The 19,202-nt window shown below is 43.0% G+C and overlaps 1 long non-coding RNA gene across 1 annotated transcript; it reads right to left on the reverse strand.

Annotated features, from left to right (window-relative positions):
• Nucleotides 1-15,793: 15,793 nt before the first annotated feature.
• Nucleotides 15,794-18,217, reverse strand: LOC141166618 (uncharacterized). Its single transcript, XR_012251332.1, has 3 exons — nucleotides 18,147-18,217; nucleotides 17,630-17,701; nucleotides 15,794-15,846 (listed from the first exon to the last, which is right to left on the reverse strand). It is a non-coding gene; the product is annotated as an uncharacterized lncRNA (long non-coding RNA).
• Nucleotides 18,218-19,202: the final 985 nt, after the last annotated feature.

The following is a 19,202-nucleotide window of genomic DNA, read 5'->3' on the forward strand; positions in this document are numbered from 1 at the left end:
GACTGTAGGAGACCCACTCCCCAATAATGGGAATAATATTTTTAAGATGCTGTACTGTATGGCTCTTGTAAGGGGCATTAAAAGCATCTTGTTAAGCTACTGTGACCTCCACCACTTTTCCGAGGGGCATTAAAAGCATCTTGTTAAGCTACTGGGACCTCCACCACTTTTCCGAGGGGCATTAAAACCGTCTTGTTAAGCTACTGGGACCTCCACCACTTTTCCGAGTTGCATTAAAAGCATCTTGTTAAGCTACTGGGACCTCCACCACTTTTCCGAAGGGCATTTAAACCATTTTGTTAAGCTACTGGGACCTCCACATCTCTTCTGAGGGGCATTAAAAGCATCTTGTTAAGCTACTGTGACCTCCACCACTTTTCCAAGGGGCATTAAAAGCGTCTTGTTAAGCTACTGGGACCTCCACCACTTTTCCGAGGGGCAATAAAACCGTCTTGTTAAGCTACTGGGACCTCCACTACTTTTCCGAGGGGCATTAAAAGCGTCTTGTTAAGCTACTGGGACCTCCACCACTTTTCCGAGGGGCATTAAAACCGTCATGTTAAGCTACTGGGACCTCCACGTCTCTTCTGACGTGCATTAAAAGCGTCTTGATAAGCTACTGTGACCTCCTCCACTTTTCCGAGGGGCACTAAAAGCATCTTGTTAAGCTACTGGGACCTCCACCAGTTTTCCGAGGGGCATTAAAACTGTCTTGTTAAGCTACTGGGACCTCCACCACTTTTCCGAGGGGCATTAAAACCGTCTTGTTAAGCTACTGTGATCTCCGCCACTTTTCCGAGGGGCATTAAAAGCATCTTGTTAAACCACTCTGAACTCCACAGCTCTTCCAAGGGGCATTGAAATGTTGTTTTTAATTAACTCTAACCTCCACGACTCTTCGAATGGGCATTGCATTTCCTCCTAATTTTTGGCAGCTTTTGCTTGGAAGGCATAAGCAAAGACTATGGGAGACACACTCCCCAATAATGGGAATAATGTTTGTAATATGCTGTACTGCATGGCTCTTGTAAGGGGCATTGCAAGTTCCTCCGTCCTAGTTTTTGGCAGCTTTTGCTTGGAAGGCATAAGCAAAGACTATGGGAGACACACTCCCCAATAATGGGAATAATGTTTGTAATATGCTGTAGTGCATGACTCTTGTAAGGGGCATTGCAAGTTCCTCCGTCCTAATTTTTGGCAGCTTTTGCTTGGAAGGCATAAGCAAAGACTATGGGAGACCCACTCCCCAATAATGGGAATAATGTTTGTAATATGCTGTACTGCATGGCTCTTGTAAGGGGCACTGCAAGTTCCTCCGTCCTAATTTTTGGCAGCTTTTGCTTGGAAGGCATAAGCAAAGACTATGGGAGACACACTCCCCAATAATAGGAATAATGTTTGTAATATGCTGTACTGCATGGCTCTTGTAAGGGGCATTGCAAGTTCCTCTGTCCTAATTTTTGGCAGCTTTTGCTTGGAAGGCATAAGCAAAGACTATGGGAGACACACTCCCCAATAATGGGAATAATGTTTTTAAGATGCTGTACTGTATGGCTCTTGTAAGGGGCATTGCAAGTTCCTCCGTCCTAATTTTTGGCAGCTTTTGCTTGGAAGGCATAAGCAAATAGTATGGGAGACCCACTCCCCAATAATGGGAATAATGTTTGTAATATGCTGTACTGCATGGCTCTTGTAAGGGGCACTGCAAGTTCCTCCGTCCTAATTTTTGGCAGCTTTTGCTTGGAAGGCATAAGCAAAGACTATGGGAGACACACTCCCCAATAATAGGAATAATGTTTGTAATATGCTGTACTGCATGGCTCTTGTAAGGGGCATTGCAAGTTCCTCTGTCCTAATTTTTGGCAGCTTTTGCTTGGAAGGCATAAGCAAAGACTATGGGAGACACACTCCCCAATAATGGGAATAATGTTTTTAAGATGCTGTACTGTATGGCTCTTGTAAGGGGCATTGCAAGTTCCTCCGTCCTAATTTTTGGCAGCTTTTGCTTGGAAGTCATAAGCAAATACTATGGGAGACCCACTCCCCAATAATGGGAATAATGTTTGTAATATGCTGTACTGCATGGCTCTTGTAAGGGGCATTGCAAGTTCTTCCGTCCTAATTTTTGGCAGCTTTTGCTTGGAAGGCATAAGCAAAGACTATGGGAGACACACTCCCCAATAATAGGAATAATGTTTGTAATATGCTGTACTGCATGGCTCTTGTAAGGGGCATTGCAAGTTCCTCCATCCTAATTTTTGCCAGCTTTTGCTTGGAAGGCATAAGCAAAGACTATGGGAGACACACTCCCCAATAATGGGAATAATGGTTTTAAGATGCTGTACTGTATGGCTCTTGTAAGGGGCATTAAAACCGTCTTGTTAAGCTACTGCGACCTCCACCACTTTTCCGAGGGTCATTAAAACCGTCTTGTTAAGCTACTGTGACCTCCATGTCTCTTCAAAGGGGCATTGAAAGCGTCTTCTTAAGCCACTCTGAACTCCACAGCTCTTCCAAGCGGCATTGAAATGTTGTTTTTAATTACCTCTAACCTCCACGACTCTTCCAACGGGCATTGCATTTCCTTCTAATTTTAGTCAGCTTTTACTTTTCAATGCAAAGGCGAAAACTAAGGGAGACTCACTCCCCAATAATGGGTAGAAGGTTTTTAGTACGCTGTAATCCATGTCTGTTTCAAGGGGCATTGCAGTTCCTCATAATTTTTGGAAAGCCTTCCATTCACTGCTTAGGCCAACAGTGTACAGGAGACCCAGTTGCTATAAATGGAAAAAACGGTTTAGTTAAGGCCCTCTGACCTCCATGTCATTTCCAAGGGGCATTAGAGTGCCTCAAAATTTTTGGTAGGCATTGCACTCACTGTATGCCCTATAACTGTGTAGCCGAACCGCTCCTTTTGTTACAGAAACATATCCTACAAGACATATGTGGTTGACTGGCCTGATATTGATGTGAATGGTCCCTGTTCCTCCTGCTCTTTCTCCTTTGCCACTGCCTCATCCATCATTTATCACCTGAAGCTTTGCTTTAACGGGAGTCATAGAACTGGGATAGTAGCAGGAACAGATCCAGCAATCCTCGGAGGAGGTAGGATATGCGCCAAAACGCTGACCACCTCAGGCCTACCCACTACTACATACATGCGCTTGCATTCCAAGAAAACAAAGCAGATGATAACTTGTATCATCATCATTATTGTCCTCACCTTGGCACTCTCAACTCCCCTGATGGAGAGGCCAGGGCCCACCGGAGGAGTCTTGTTCTCTGGTGGGCTCGTCCAATGCTGCCCTAAAGCAGGCTGGGCTAAGAAAAGTGTGTGGGGGGAAGTTGACAGGAGAAATAGGGGCAGCTGGGGACCGTTTATGGACACCCGGCTGCCCCCAGGTGGCTGGGGACCGTGTGTCGACAACCGGCCGCGTTGCGGCTGGGGACCGAGTATGGACACCCGGCCACCCCCTGGCGGCTGGGGACCGAGTGTGGACACCGGCCGCCGGGCGCCTGGGGACTGAGTATGGATTCCAGGCAGCCAACGCAGCCATGACGTGGTGGCCAGATTCCGCCTCCACATGCCTAAAAGGCCCAATTTCAAGTGCAAGTAAGCAAGCAGTATGGTATTGCAGCCTGGGGGTGGGTGGGTGGATGGCAAGCTGCATACTTGCGCTTGCATTGCAAGGAATGGGAGAGGTACAATTGAACACTGCCCTGGGACAAGGACTTGAACGGGGATAGTTGCAAGTCTGCAACGACAGGTGCAGGGTGGGAGGCATCTTCGCATGTACCATGAACAGGGGTTTGGCATGCACACACTACAGTGGAATAGGCTGTCCTTCCCACTAAATGCACTGGGGAGGGCACAGGTAATGTTTTGGTATGCGCGCTTAATCTTATGTATAAGGCACACCGGGACAAATAGGGTCGGCTGGGGACTGAATATGGATACCTCGCTGCTGAAGCAGCCATGAGGTAGTGGCCAGCTTCGGCCTCCTCCAAACTAAAAGGCCCCATTTCAAGTGCAAGCAAGCAGTATGGTATTGCAGCCTGGGGGTGGGTGGGTGGCAGGCTGCACACTTACGCTTGCATTCTAAGAAAACAAAGCAGATGCTAACTTGTATCATCATCATCATGGTCCTCACCTTGGCACTCTCAACTCTGATGGAGAAGCCAGGGCCCACCGGAGGAGTCTGGTTCTCGGGTGGGCTCGTCCAATGCTGCCTTAAAGCAGGCCGGGCTAAGAAAAGTGTGTGGGGGGATGTTCCAAGGAGAAATAGGAGTGGCTGGGGACCGTTTATGGACACCTGGCTGCCCCCAGGCGGCTGGGGACCGTGTGTGGACACCCGGCCGCGGGGCGGCTGGGGACCGAGTATGGACACCCGGCCGCCCCCTGGTGGCTGGGGACCAAGTGTGGACACCCGGCCGCCGGGCGGCTGGGGACTGAGTATGGATTCCAGGCCGCCAATGCAGCCGTGACGTGGTGGCCAGATTCCGCCTCCACATGCATAAAAGGCCCAATTTCAAGTGCAAGCAAGTAAGCAGTATGGTATTGCAGCCTGGGGGTGGGTGGGTGGCAGGCTGCACACTTACGCTTGCATTCCAAGAAAACAAAGCAGACACTAACTTGTATCATCATCATCATGGTCCTCACCTTGGCACTCTCAACTCCCCTGATGGAGAAGCCAGGGCCCACTGGAGGAGTCTGGTTCTCTGGTGGGCTCGTCCAATGCTGCCCTAAAGCGGGCCGGGCTAAGAAAAGTGTGTGGGGGGATGTTCCAAGGGGAAATAGGGGCGGCTGGGGACCGTTTATGGACACCCGGCTGCCCCCAGGTGGCTGGGGACCGTGTGTGGACACCCGGCCGTGGGGCGGCTGGGGACCGAGTATGGACACCCGGCCGCCCCCTGGAGGCTGGGGACTGAGTGTGGACACCCGGCCGCCGGGCGGCTGGGGACTGAGTATGGATACCAGGCCGCCAACGCAGCCATGACTTGGTGGCCAGATTCCGCTTCCACATGCCTAAAAGGCCCAATTTCAAGTGCAAGCAAGCAGTATGTGTAACGGGTCTGGGAGGCGGAACCTCTGAGCAACTATACAAGGGGCGGTCCTTGTAAGGAAGCGGGTGGCTCCCAGGGAAGACGGGCAGGTAGTCACGGCAAGTGACAGGGACAGTCTCTGGGTAGAAGGGCAGGTAGTCACGGCAAGTGACAGGGACAGTCTCTGGGTAGAAGGGCAGGTAGTCACGGCAAGTGACAGGGACAGTCTCTGAGTAGAAGGACGGGTACTCACGGCAAGTGACAGGGACAGTCTCTGGGTAGAAGGACAGCAGGCAGGTGGCTGGTGAGCGCTCCCAGGTGAGCGGGCAAGAGTCTCTGGACGAGCAGGTGGTCACGGCAAGTGACGGCAGAGCCTCCAGGTAGGCTAGCAGACAGGTAGCAGGTGAGCGCTCCCAGGTGAGCAGGCAAGAGTCTCTGGACAGGCAGGTGGTCACGGCAAGTGACGGCAGAGCCTCCAGGTAGGCTAGCAGACAGGTAGCAGGAGAGCGCTCCCAGGTGAGCAGGCAAGAGTCTCTGGACAGGCAGGTGGTCACGGCAAGTGACGGCGGAGCCTCCAGGTAGGCTAGCAGGCAGGTAGCAGATGAGCGCTCCCAGGTGAGCGGGCAGGCTGGTCCATAGACAGACTGACAGGTGATGGAAGGCAGACCGTCGGACCGCAGGCTTGCAAGCAGGTAAACGGATATCAGGAAGGTATCAAGCAGGAATCTGGCAGGTGACTGGCAGGTAACAGGCAGGAATCTGGCAGGTGACTGGCAGGTAACTGGTAACGGGACCTGAGGGCTGAAGCAGAGTGAAGGCTTTGCAACAACATTGCTCGGGCACCTCCATTTTGGAGGAGGTGCCTTATATATGGGAGGTCCTCCGGCAATTGGCCGGGGACTCCTTAGGACGGCACGCGCGGTCCCTTTAAGAGAGGGGGAGCGCGCGCGCGCGCCCTAAGCACACTGCCGGGGAAGGAGCGCGTGCCGGAAGCAGCGGGGAGAGAAGCACTGGAGGACGCCGCGCCAGGAGCGGGGAGGTGAGAGGGGCGGCGTCTCTCCCTAGTACGGGGCAGAGACGCCGATGCTACAGTATGGTATTGCAGCCTGGGGGATGGGTGGGTGGTTGGCTGCATATTTGCGCTTGCATTGCAAAGAATGGGGGAGGTACAATTGAACACTGCCCTGGGACAAGAACTTGCATGGGGATAGTTGCAAGTCTGCATATTCTGATGCGGCAAGGATGACTTCTGATGGGCACACTTTTAGGCAGTGACCTGGGTGTCAGAGATGCTTCCAGGAGTCTTCCCCATGCTGTTCCCATGTGTTTTCAGCACTGTATGCATGTGTAACACAGTACATGGCCAGATAAGGTTGTAAAATATTAAAATGACATTTCCCGGTGAATGCATTTGTCACGGTTGAAAGCAATACAAAAGTGCAAAAACGAATAAAAATTGCTACTTGTGAACATATCCCAAGGTGTGGAGGAGTATTTTTTTTTTTGGCTATTTATTTTACCTTATACACAAGTCTTTACCCTGGAAAGGAACTTCCTTAACATATTTCACAGGAAAGCAGTTTCAGTTTTGCTTTTGAACGTTTTATTGTGAGCCCTTAAAATTGGCTTAATACCTCTGACCACGTTGTTGACAGCAGTGACCTGGGGGTCAGAAATGCTTCCTGGGGCGATTCCCATGCTGTCCCCATGTCATTTGAGCACTGTCACTATTGTTTTGGGCACTTGTTAGGCTTTTAAAAGACTGCCGGGGGTGCCGCCGCAAAAATGCTCGAGTCTCCCATAGACTAACATTGGGCTCGTTGCTCGGGTCGAGCACCCGATTATCACGGCGAGCTCGGCCCGAGCTTTGAGCACCCGAGCATTTTAGTGCTCGCTCAAAACTACTAATAACTGGTTGGGCCACACTTAACAGCAACAACTGCAATCAAGTGTTTGCGATACCTGGCAATGAGTCTTTTACAACGCTCTAGAGGAATTTTGGCCCACTCATCTTTGTAAAATTGTTGTAATTCAGCCACATTGGAGAGTTTCTGAGCATTTTAAGGTCATGCCGCAGCACCTCAATTGGATTGTGATCAGGACTTTTTGTAGGCCACTCCAAAGTCTTAATTATGTTTTTCTTAAGCCATTCAGAGGTGGACTTGCTGATGTGTTTTGGATCATTGTCTTGCTGCATAGCCCAAAAAATCTGGAAGGGGGCAAACACTTTTTGACACCACTGTATACCACCAGGAGCCCATACATTGTATTGTCGTTACTAATATATACCACCAGCCTAGAATGTATGGGCTACTGGTAGGTATAGATTAGTGAAGACATTAGAATGTATGGTAGGTGATAAGTAGAGATGGGTGAACCCAGAGAGGGAGAGGGAGAAGAAGAGAGGAATACAGAGATAGAGAAAGAGAAAGCAAGTGAGAGGATGATGGGAGTTGTACTTCACGCAAGACTACGATGTAAGACACAGATGAAGTTATTCTTCCCTTATCTGGACATTTGGACTGACGCCCAGAAACTAGATTGTAACTTGTTTTAGCTGTCTCAGCAACCTTCTACTAATTATCACTTTTTGTTTATGAAACTTTCTTATCAACATTCCACTGTTATGAATCATCATTTCGCTGCCTGTGAAACAAAGGCATTTTACTGCGCATGTCTGACAAAAAAAAAAAAAAAAAAAATGATTATTATTATAAATAAAGGGACAGCACCCATAGAGGGAGGCGCGCTCAGGGGCTTCCCAGTACTTGATTATACACTACGTGTCTGTGTATTTCTTGTTACGGGGATACCCCGACTCCAACAAGGACCCTCCATGGCTGAATGATCCTAACAATTCCTGGCGCCCGAAACAGGGACCCGAGGTCTGCGTATTCCTTCAAGTTCATCGACCGGCACGAGTAACCACTGAGATTGGGACATCGGAACAGCAGATGACAAACCTGGCCAGGTAAGAGACACTGTTAGTTCTCTTACATCTGCTCTGCGATAGTCCGTAAATTTCATGCATATCTTGTGTTGGGATTGAGGAACTAGTAGAGAAGGATACCTATAGCTCGGGTCATTCATGTATATACTGTAGGATCTGCCGAAGGAGAGATCAGAGAAGGTTATGAAACGGATGGTATGAAAGAGATGTGGATGTCGGGAATAGCCTCATAAGCCGCACTAAGGTAGATGACATAAGTATTACGGAGATTGCCTAACTGAGTCATAAGGTTGTGTCCTTTCGGGGAAACCTTCGCTCACGCTTAACTCCCGAACCTTTGTCCTCCTTTTTGACGGATAAGAGATTGACAGAATGAGCCCATGGAAGTAATGATAATACTCCAGGGACACGATATATAATGGAGACTGTATGGTTCATTTTATGTATTGTTGGTCTTGCCCTTGTTGCCATATATATGTGTGTTAGAATTACTCTACACTTCAGACAAAACGGTCCAGAGAAACCGTTTCAGATACTGGCTCCTTAGGACAGAATAGGTAACGAGGAAAGGTAGAATATAGAATATATTTTATCTAACCCAAAAAGCCTCCTAAGGTAAGAATAGTCAGGAAAAATGGGCAACAAACAGACTAAGACCACAAATGATGAACAAGATGTCTATACAATCGTGAAAGAAAGGTGTGGTGTAGAAGCAACTAAGAATTTAGGGAAAGTTTGCAAAACTTTTCAGGTAGCAAGGCATGACAGGTTTAACAGGAAACTATGGGAGGACATTCGGGCTAGAAAAGCAGGAGTGGTAAGAGACAAAGGATGGTAGAGTCCAAATTTTGGTGCCTGATGACCAAGAGTCTCTAGAAAACATTGTAAAAGTCCAAGCCTTAGAGGATGAGAAAGATCCTGCCCCTACCCAAATTATTTTAGATCTTTCTGAGGTACCAGAAAAATTATGGGCACAACATGACACCGATGTAGGACTAATGCCAATAGCTCCAGTAAAAGTCACTCCTGTTCCAGGTGTGACACTACCCCAATTGAGACAGTATCCTATTAGTGCCCAACAAGAACACGCCATAGGAGAACAGATAAAAGATTATCTAAAAACTGGAGTACTGATAGAAGTAAAGTCACCAGCCAATACACCGTTGTACCCCGTAAAAAAGAAATCTACTGAGGGGTCAGCTGCTAGATACCGGATGGTACATGATTTAAGAGAGATAAATAAAATTTTGGAACCTATTACTCCTGTTGTGCCAAATCCACACACGTTGCTATCACAGATCCCAGCAACAGCACGAGTATTTTCTGTCATAGACTTATCAAATGCATTTTTTTCAGTACCATTACACCCAGACTGTTACAAACTATTTGCATTTACATTTAAGAATAGACAATTAGCATGGACAAGATTACCACAGGGTATGATACATTCACCTACCTTGTACTCAGAAGCTATGAGATCAGTTCTTCAAAATTTCAAACCTACGGATGAGGTTGTAATTCTCCAATATGTTGATGACCTATTGTTATGTGCCCCTGCTCAAGAGTCCGCAAACAGCAACACAATAAGGTTGTTAATATTTCTAGCAGACATGGGCTGTAAAGTTAACAAGAAAAAAGTACAACTTTGTATGACTACGGTAGTATTTCTAGGACACTGCATTTCACAAGGTATTCGGCACCTCACCGCCGACAGACTAAAAATCATTAGAGATCTTGTTCCTCCCAAGAACTACAAAACATTAAGAGCATTTTTGGGAATAGTATCACACTGCAGACAATGGGTTATACATGCTAGTCAGCTTATGCAACCTCTATATGATTGTTTAAAAATCGAACCTTTCCAGTTAACTGAATCAGCACTCATAGCCTTTCAAGACCTCAAGAAAGGTCTCATGTCAGCCCCGGCCTTGGGAATCCCAGACTACGCCAAACCATTCCAATTAATGGCTGCGGAAATGTCTAATCATGCTACAGGAGTACTAACACAGAAACATGAAAATAAACAAAGACCTGTCGCATACTATTCTGCTCAATTAGATAATGTTACCAAAGCTGCACCATCATGTGTCAGAGTAGTAGCAGCTGTCTCTCTTTTGGTAGAAAAAGCCTCAGAAATAGTACTAGACCATGCCCTAATAGTACAAACTACACATGATGTACATGGCATACTGAATCAGGTATTGCCAAAACACATTTCAATGGCTAGACATCTTAGATTACAATGCTCCTTACTAATGCCACCAAACCTCACTTTTCGCCGCATATTGTCTCTAAATTTAGCCACTCTGTTACCACTAGAGACAAAGGGGGGAGTGGAAGGAGGTCAGGAAGACGAAGATGAAAAAGTGGAAGGAGGTCAGGAAGACGAAGATGAAAATTTTTTACAATACCACGAACAAGACAATATAATACATGATTGCTTACAGTGTATAGAACAAGAAACACAAGGGCTACCTAATGTACAGGACACCCCTCTTGACAATCCAGACCTACATATGTATATAGATGGTAGTAGGTATGCAGATGAAACTGGTAACTTTCACACAGGTTATGCCATTGTATCAGATTATGATATTATTGAAGCTGAGCCAATGCAGGCCAGCTGTTCAGCCCAGGAAGCTGAACTATTAGCTCTAATACGAGCATTACAGTTAGCAAAAGAAAAAACCGCTAATATTTTTACCGATTCTAGATATGCATATGGTATTGTACATGATTTTGGATGTATATGGAGAGCTAGAGGTTACATGACAGCTTCAGGTCAACCAGTAAAACATGGACAAATGATTAGACAAATCCTAGAATCAGCTGCCTCAACCAAACAAGTAGCAGTAATAAAAGTACCTGCACATGTAAGACTCAACACCGAGATAGCTAGGGGTAATGACCGAGCCGACAAGGCTGCTAAGCGAGCTGCAGTAAAACCTCTGACAACTGACCACACTATTAGTGCAGTATCAGAATTTGACTTAATTACACGGCTCAAAGAAGCCCACCAGCAGGTGAGTAGAGAAGAAAAAGAAGAGTGGCAGAAACAGGGGGCAGAAGAAAAAGAAGGACTATGGAGAAAAGGAGATGAGCTTTGTCTCCCCCGAGCATGGTACCCTGTTGTGGTCAGTGAAGCCCACGGACCTACACATGTGTCTGCAAACGGTATGATACAGAGGGTCAGACAGAAGTGGTTAGCCCCAGGGTTCGGCCAGGTAGCTCGAGCAAAATGTGGTTCTTGTGAAATCTGTTTAGCCCACAATCCAGGACAGACTGTTAAGACCCCCCAGAAGCACCATGTAAGACCACTATATCCGTTCCAGAGACTTCAGATCGATTACATCCAGATGCCTAAGCATGGACACTATGAGTATGTACTGGTATGTGTGGACATGTTTTCGGGGTGGCCAGAGGCTTATCCAGTTCATACAGCCACGGCTAAAGTCACTGCAGTAAAAATAGCACATGAACTGGTACCCCGTTATGGTATCCCAGAAGTGATCGAGTCAGATAGAGGTACACATTTTACTGGAGAGATCTTTCAGAATGTAATGAAAATGTTGTGTATAAAAAGTGAACTACACACCCCTTACCACCCACAGAGTTCTGGTAAGGTTGAGAGAATGAATGGAACACTTAAGTTAAAAATACAGAAAGCCATGGCAGAAACACAGAAACCATGGACTGAGTGTCTCCCAATAGCATTGTATTCAGTCAGAAACACCCCCCAGGGAAAGAGCAAACTCACCCCCCATGAAATATTGTTTGGTAGAGTTGCCAATACAGGATTGTATTTCCCACAGACTTTAATGTTAGAAACTGAAAGCTTAACTGCTTATGTACAAAATTTATGTAAGCATGTGTCTAAAATACACTCTTTAGTGTTCTCTTCCATTCCAGATCCAGATTCCATTGAGGGAACGCACAAGCTGCAACCAGGAGACGAAGTTTACGTAAAAAGACATAACAGAAGAACGCTAGAACCCAGATTTGAGGGTCCATATCAGGTGTTATTGACAACTCCAACTGCAGTAAAATTGGAAGGAAAATCAGCATGGGTACATGCAAGCCATTGCAAAAAGAAATAGTGGTGATTGTACTTGTGTTAGCTATAACGATAGATCAGGGAGACCTGTGGGATAAACTAAGTTCCCCAAAACCTACAGATAATAAATTTATAAAACATCATGAGACATTGGTAAACGGGCTGCTCGATGGCGGACAGAAAATAGCAGACTGTTGGATTTGTACGCATTCTCCAATATCAGCCACGAGCATACCCTTCCTGGCCGTACCCATGACCCCTGAGGAAGTGTTTACATGGACTAATTGCTCAGACAAATTAGCAAATAACCAAACCGTTAATTTTAGATTATGGAACACCACTGTTGCCATCCCAGTTGTGGGGTGGGTGGGATTTCCCTGGTGGCAAGGTAATATGACCGGAAAAATAAACAACTTACAATATTTAGCGTTTAAAGGAGGTGTATGGGTTCCTAGAAATAAGACGGGACTAACAGACTTAGGGTTAATTCCTACAGAAAATATACAACTCAGTTTTAGTAGCACAGTATCTTCTTCTCAACCTTTTAAACCTGATATAGTAGAAAAATACATACACAATAATGGTTGGAAATATTCACAATTATTCCCCGATGGAAACAATGATACATGTTCAAAGATACCAGGTAATATATTATGTAATGAGTCAAGTGCATATGACCCAGGTACACCGACTTGTGAAAATCCAGATGCAGGATATTGTAGTCCATTAGGTCAAAAACCCCCTTGGTGTATACTTCAGAATGTATCTAAATTTTTAGATTTGGTACATAGGTTGGTGCTCCAACACTCTGCAATATGGGATCTGCCTGAAGGAACCTTCTGGATTTGTGGAAATGGAGCATACAAATGGCTCCCAGTAGGAATAAAAGGTACATGTACTCTAGGACGCTTAACACCGGTCACATTTATAGTTCAGAATCAGCAGGTAGATATGCAAGCAGTACCTAAACACACACTATACAAAAGAGCAGCCGACAACTCGCCTAGACCTTCAGGTAGGCCACATGTGGTCCAAATGGGAATTCCTAATAAAATATTCAGCACTTTCTTTGTGTATCCAATGTTGATGCAGATGTGGGATAAATTAGTTCAGGCCACCGACTATCTAGATGATCAGATATGGGATATTATGGATATACTTAATACTAGTATAGCTGTACAAAATCAACTTATAATTGTTACTAATCAACATACTGTAGTGTTAGACTACCTAACTGCGGCCCAGGGAGGAATGTGTCAAATTATTGGTCCAACCTGTTGTCATTACATAGATCCAAACAGTACAATGAGTATGAGGTTCAAGCTGGCAGATATACAACGATTACGGGATGAATATGACAGACACAATGACCAAAATAAAGATAGCTGGTGGTCAGACACCTTCTCCTTTCTCAACCCAAAGAACTGGTTTAAGGGTATTGGAGGTTGGGTGGCTGGAATTCTGCAAGGTATATTACAGATTGTGCTAGTTATAGTAGTCATATATGTAGTGTTTAAAATAGGATTAAAAATTATTTTAATATGCATAAATAAGCTTTGTAATATGGACTCAAGAATATGAAAGAAAAGAACTCCCGGACCAGGTCTTCTACCAAAAGTCCATAAGGAAGAATCAAAGGGGGGACTGAGAGGATGATGGGAGTTGTACTTCACGCAAGACTACGATGTAAGACACAGATGAAGTTATTCTTCCCTTATCTGGACATTTGGACTGACGCCCAGAAACTAGATTGTAACTTGTTTTAGCTGTCTCAGCAACCTTCTACTAATTATCACTTTTTGTTTATGAAACTTTCTTATCAACATTCCACTGTTATGAATCATCATTTCGCTGCCTGTGAAACAAAGGCATTTTACTGCGCATGTCTGACAAAAAAAAAAAAAAAAAAAATGATTATTATTATAAATAAAGGGACAGCACCCATAGAGGGAGGCGCGCTCAGGGGCTTCCCAGTACTTGATTATACACTACGTGTCTGTGTATTTCTTGTTACGGGGATACCCCGACTCCAACAAGGACCCTCCATGGCTGAATGATCCTAACACAAGAGAGAAACAGATTATTTTTAATGGGGTTCGGGTTTTTGTTGAAGTTCGGGTACTGTTGTTCGGGTAGCAAAATTATTCATTATGTAATTCCAGATTCAAGCATAAAACAAGAGTACATTTATTTGCAACAACAATAACAAGTGGTTTCCCAAATTTGACAGACAAACAATATCAGTATCCTCTTCACTAATGTATACCTATCAGGAACCCATACTTTCTAGGTTCAACCACACACACATACACACAGACAGACAGACAGACAGAGACACAGATAATAGTGGACATACCACTAGTCCATCTCCTCTTCAGTTTTTCTGACTCCCACAGATTACAAAACTTACACCCCCAGAGTGGAGACATCATGGCCACATTACTCGTCACATGATCTTAATGTCACAAAAGGTCCTGAAGCAGTCTCCACATCGGAAGCTACACTATTTATGTTATTATTAGGGTAGCTTCAGCTGTAGATGCTGGGGGCCTCTTGGCGTGTGGGGGCTTTGGACAATTGTCCAGTTTGTCCACTCCTAACGCCAGCCCTGCCATTAGACCAATTCCACTTGTTTCACACAACAGTTTCACTGAAAATAAGAGTCCTACATAGGTAACATACACCTATGACTCCGCACTCCCAAAGTTCCCCATACCAGCGACATGACACAGCTTCAAAATAGTCTCAGCAAGGTACTTACTACTGTAAATAGGCTAAAATAAAGAAGCTCGGAAGCATGCAGAGTTTTAAATGCAGGTCAGGATAGCAAAAGTCTATAAACCAAGCTGAAACATAGGATCAGTACAATATATCAAAAGATTTATTACTGAAATTTGTATATAAATTGCATCTACCATATATAATACATTTACAATTTATATATAAGGTAGATATAATTTGTATACAATTGTAAATTAGAGTTAGCCAAATTTATTCAAGTGAAATTGAATTCAACTCGAAGTCCATATTCTACAGAATGTGAATTTTTTTTTTAATTCACTGTTCATGAATTCATCAAAATGGGAGCCAGACAGTCACTATTTTGCTCAACCATGTAGGGACTGTAAAATGTTAAAGAAAAATAATGTCTCATCACTTTGCTCCCAGCCACCTCCGCAGCTTGCTTTCTCCTGTATGGTCCTCGCCACTTCTTCTTCCAGCCACCACGCACTGAAAATCTATATTCGCATGCAGGTTATAAGGTTGTGGTAATGTTGTGACATCAGGATGTGCACCGCAGCCTTACGACATGCACACTTCGCTAATACTTCCGACTGGGACTAAGCCCGTTCTTCAAATGTGCGTCTGGCAATATCATGACATCAGTACATCCTTTTCGAACTTACGACAAGCATTCTAGGCACTGGAATGGCCTAGGCCTAGTTGAAGTCCCTGCCTAGCATGAATATGACCAGGGTTTCAGCACTCAGTTGTGATAAAATGAAGAGCTGAGGACCATACAGGTAACACTGAGCAGTGGAGGTGAGCGGTGATGTGAGTATTGCATGATTTTTTTGTATACATCTTACTTTATTATGCTCTGTGGTCTCCTAAGTGAATCAAATTTTCTGTAAAATCCGCGAAATTTAGTGAATTCGAATCTTGCCAGATCCTCTCAAGTCGATTGTAAATATAATATTATAGTTGGACATAGTAATGTTTCTATTCTCTAAAAGTATTTACTCACCTATAATAACTCCTGTCACATAGAACAATTTATTTGAAAAATCCATTTTGGCTAAAATATAAAAAAATACAATAATTACCATAATATAAATGATATACTGGATGTTATATGCTGTGCCATAGATTTGGTAAATTATATATTTAATAGGTATTAGTACAGTATATTTTTGTAAATTACACGTGTTGGTTTTTTTGATATGATAAAGTATAATCAGAGTTTTGATATATAATGTAAATCATTAATAGTGTACTGCTAAAATTGAAAATAAGGAAAAAACTAAAGTTTTGTCATTGTCAGTCACAAAACAAGGATCCAAATGTGGTTATCTTGAATATTTTGCTCCGGATTTATTAAAACTTTTACGCCAGTATTCTAATTTATAATTTTGGTGCAACTGGTGGCTGTGCTAAAATTATGTGACTTTTGGTATTTTCATGCAATTTTTGCCCAGCTCTAACAAAGTGGGCAGAACTGGGACAGAATGGGGGCATGGCAACCGCCGCTCATCAATTCATGATGAGTGGCTGTATTCGCTAAGCGACAAATCTTACTCCAGCAGGGTCTGGAGTAAGATTTGTGGAGAGTTGCACACCGAGGTGTACGCCACTCGTCTGACGCTCCTGATTCATGAAAAGTCGTACACCGCTTCATGAATCAGGTGAGTTTGACTCTAGTGCATCTCCTTAACATGCCCATCTATTAACTAACCCATCTCTTTATCTCCTTGATGTATCTGGTCCTTAGGTTGGACAGGTTAAAGGTTAAAAAAATATAGACAATAAACTAGAATGTAGAAAGCAAAATCTAGAAAGCAGTTATGATATGCTGGTAATAAGGCTAAAAAATATTAAAAATGTAATTTAAAAGGATTATAAACTGCTATTTAACTGACACTTAATACTAAATTGTTCTGCAGTCATATACTGGAGCCAGTATAAGGGTATGTTCACATGACCGATTTCTACACATCCAAGAAAAATGGTCCTATTATTCTAATCAGACTTTGATCAGAGGTTGATCAGAGTAAGATCAGTTCTCGCACGTGGAGAGGAAAAAAAAAGTTTCTTCATCTTATCCAGAATTAAAAAAAGAAGGTCATCACTTGGAAAAATAGGGAGGTGCTTGTAAGAGAAATCCTACATAGTCCAAAAAACATCACGCTCATATAAGTATATATATATATATATATATATATACATATATATATAATTTATTCAAAATTCAGTTGGTTTTGAAAAAATCACCAAAAATTTTTAAATATATTGCAACAATGTAACTTTTTAGGAGATGTTTCAGCTCATCGCAAACCTTGTTCACTCAGTCACAGAAATAATTATGTAAATATATGATACAGTATATCATAAACTAAGAAAAAAGAAAAGTTCTACATACAGTGGGTATGCAAAGTATTCAGAACCCTTTAAATTTTCACTCTTTGTTTCATTGCAGTGATATTTCAGTTTTTCTTTTTTAATAAATTTGCAAAAATTTCTACATTTCTGTTTTTTTTCAATCAAGATGGGGTACAGAGTGTTCTTGAATGAGAAAAAAATGAACTTTTTAGAATTTACCAAATGGCTGCAATGAAACAAAGAGTGAAACAGTTAAAGGGGTCTGTATACTTTCTGTACCCACTGTTTATAAATATAAACACATATTATGTAAATAAGCACAACAAGTAAATAGAGTGTAATTGCACTCCAGACTGTATCCAGGGTAAATATGCAAAATACAGGATCATAGGAAAATTGCCATGAAAGGAAATATGTATAAATAAGAGCATGATTGTGCAAATGTATCTAATACACAGACATCAGAAACAGTGAGTATATACCAAAATCTTGGTCCAAAATAGAGGGTACTCATCAGTGAACAGAGAAGATCAGGTATCCCACATTCGCCGATGCTGTTGGCAAAATGAAAGAGCTTGTTACTCAGGAAATATGGCAACTGGTGAGACCCCTATATTTCTGACTTAAAATCTTAAAATTTGTGTTGAGTGCGTTGAAATATACAGTATATAGCAACTGTGTCAATTTACAAATGTGTATCACACTTATTTTTAATACATGACTCCCCCATTGGTGCCACAGTATAGAGAAAATAAAGAGAAAATAAACTTTATTCTCTAATTTCACGTCTGTAGGAAATTCTCTTCTGTCAGCTCACTAGACAATATATTGCAATAACCAGAAGACACAATACAGAGGACTTGTGACACTTCGTTTTTTTCAAAGAATATAAAAAAACTCAATATAGTTAACAACTTAATTAAAATATTCAAAAGGGTATAAATAGCAGATCAAATGATACACATTTACAAAACAGATATATTCATTTTTGGTTCTCACCTTTTCATGAATGATGTTCTTGGTACTGTTCTGCTCTTAGTGTTAATGCTTACACTGTACAGACAAGTACAAATATAGTATTCTACCAGTGTCCACTTCCTGTTGAAAAATATATTTCTTACCATTTACACTCATGCCAGTGATGAGAAGTGAGTACAAGGTTCATTAAAGAAACAGGCGGACAGCTACAAATTTGCACCAGCCTTTACAGAATTTGAGTACATACTATAAAACACAATTTCCATGTTCCTAAGCTACTGTTTCTAGAGAACATAGAAGAGTTTAAAAGTGGAGTGAGGCAGAAAAAGAGTTTTGTCCTTGAACATTTATTTAATTTTCATTTTTCTTATACCTCTCTTCCAAACATTATATTTTAGCTAAAACAATGGGTAAATATGACTGTACAATATATTCTGTTTTTTTTTTTCTAATTTATTTGGTGATAAGAGTGTAGAAACATATATCTTGGGGTCCCTTATCTTTTGAGACCCATGCAATATTGCTGATAAAAAGGGGAACTCAATACTGTAAATCTAAGACAGGCTTCTATCACTGCAGTTATCAATACTCAATAATGAAAAAGGAAAACGTTGCATTGACCCAGCACAAAATTGGAATTTCATGCTCTGATTACACCTTTGGTTCAGGTGAACTTAACATGGTAAAAGAACCCAATGCATCCAGCTTAGGGAAATAAAAACATTTGTTTTATTATTATGCTTCATTAAAAAGAATCCACTGTGCATCACATAAGACACCTGGAAAAGTGCTTACATCATACATGGAAAAAGTTTTTCAGCCGTCTTATGTGATGCATAGTTGATTCTTTTTAAAGAAGCATCAATAAATCAATATTCAATGCTTAATTCAAAATTGCATATACTGTTATTTTTATTTTCTCATGAATATTTCATATTGGTTTTATTGTGATGATTGAGGTGATGTCACAATTCTGTTGTCTGATAACCCAGGACCAGGGGCTCCTACCCTGTCCCTAATGCTAGGGGCGCCCTAGCTATCCCTTCTCCCTATGTTACTTCTGATGGTGAAGATGCT

The sequence above is a fragment of the Phyllobates terribilis genome, unplaced genomic scaffold, assembly GCF_046119375.1.
Source record: "Phyllobates terribilis strain yellow unplaced genomic scaffold, ASM4611937v1 Scaffold_1__5_contigs__length_1240528914, whole genome shotgun sequence".
Taxonomy (NCBI): Eukaryota; Metazoa; Chordata; class Amphibia; order Anura; family Dendrobatidae; genus Phyllobates; species Phyllobates terribilis.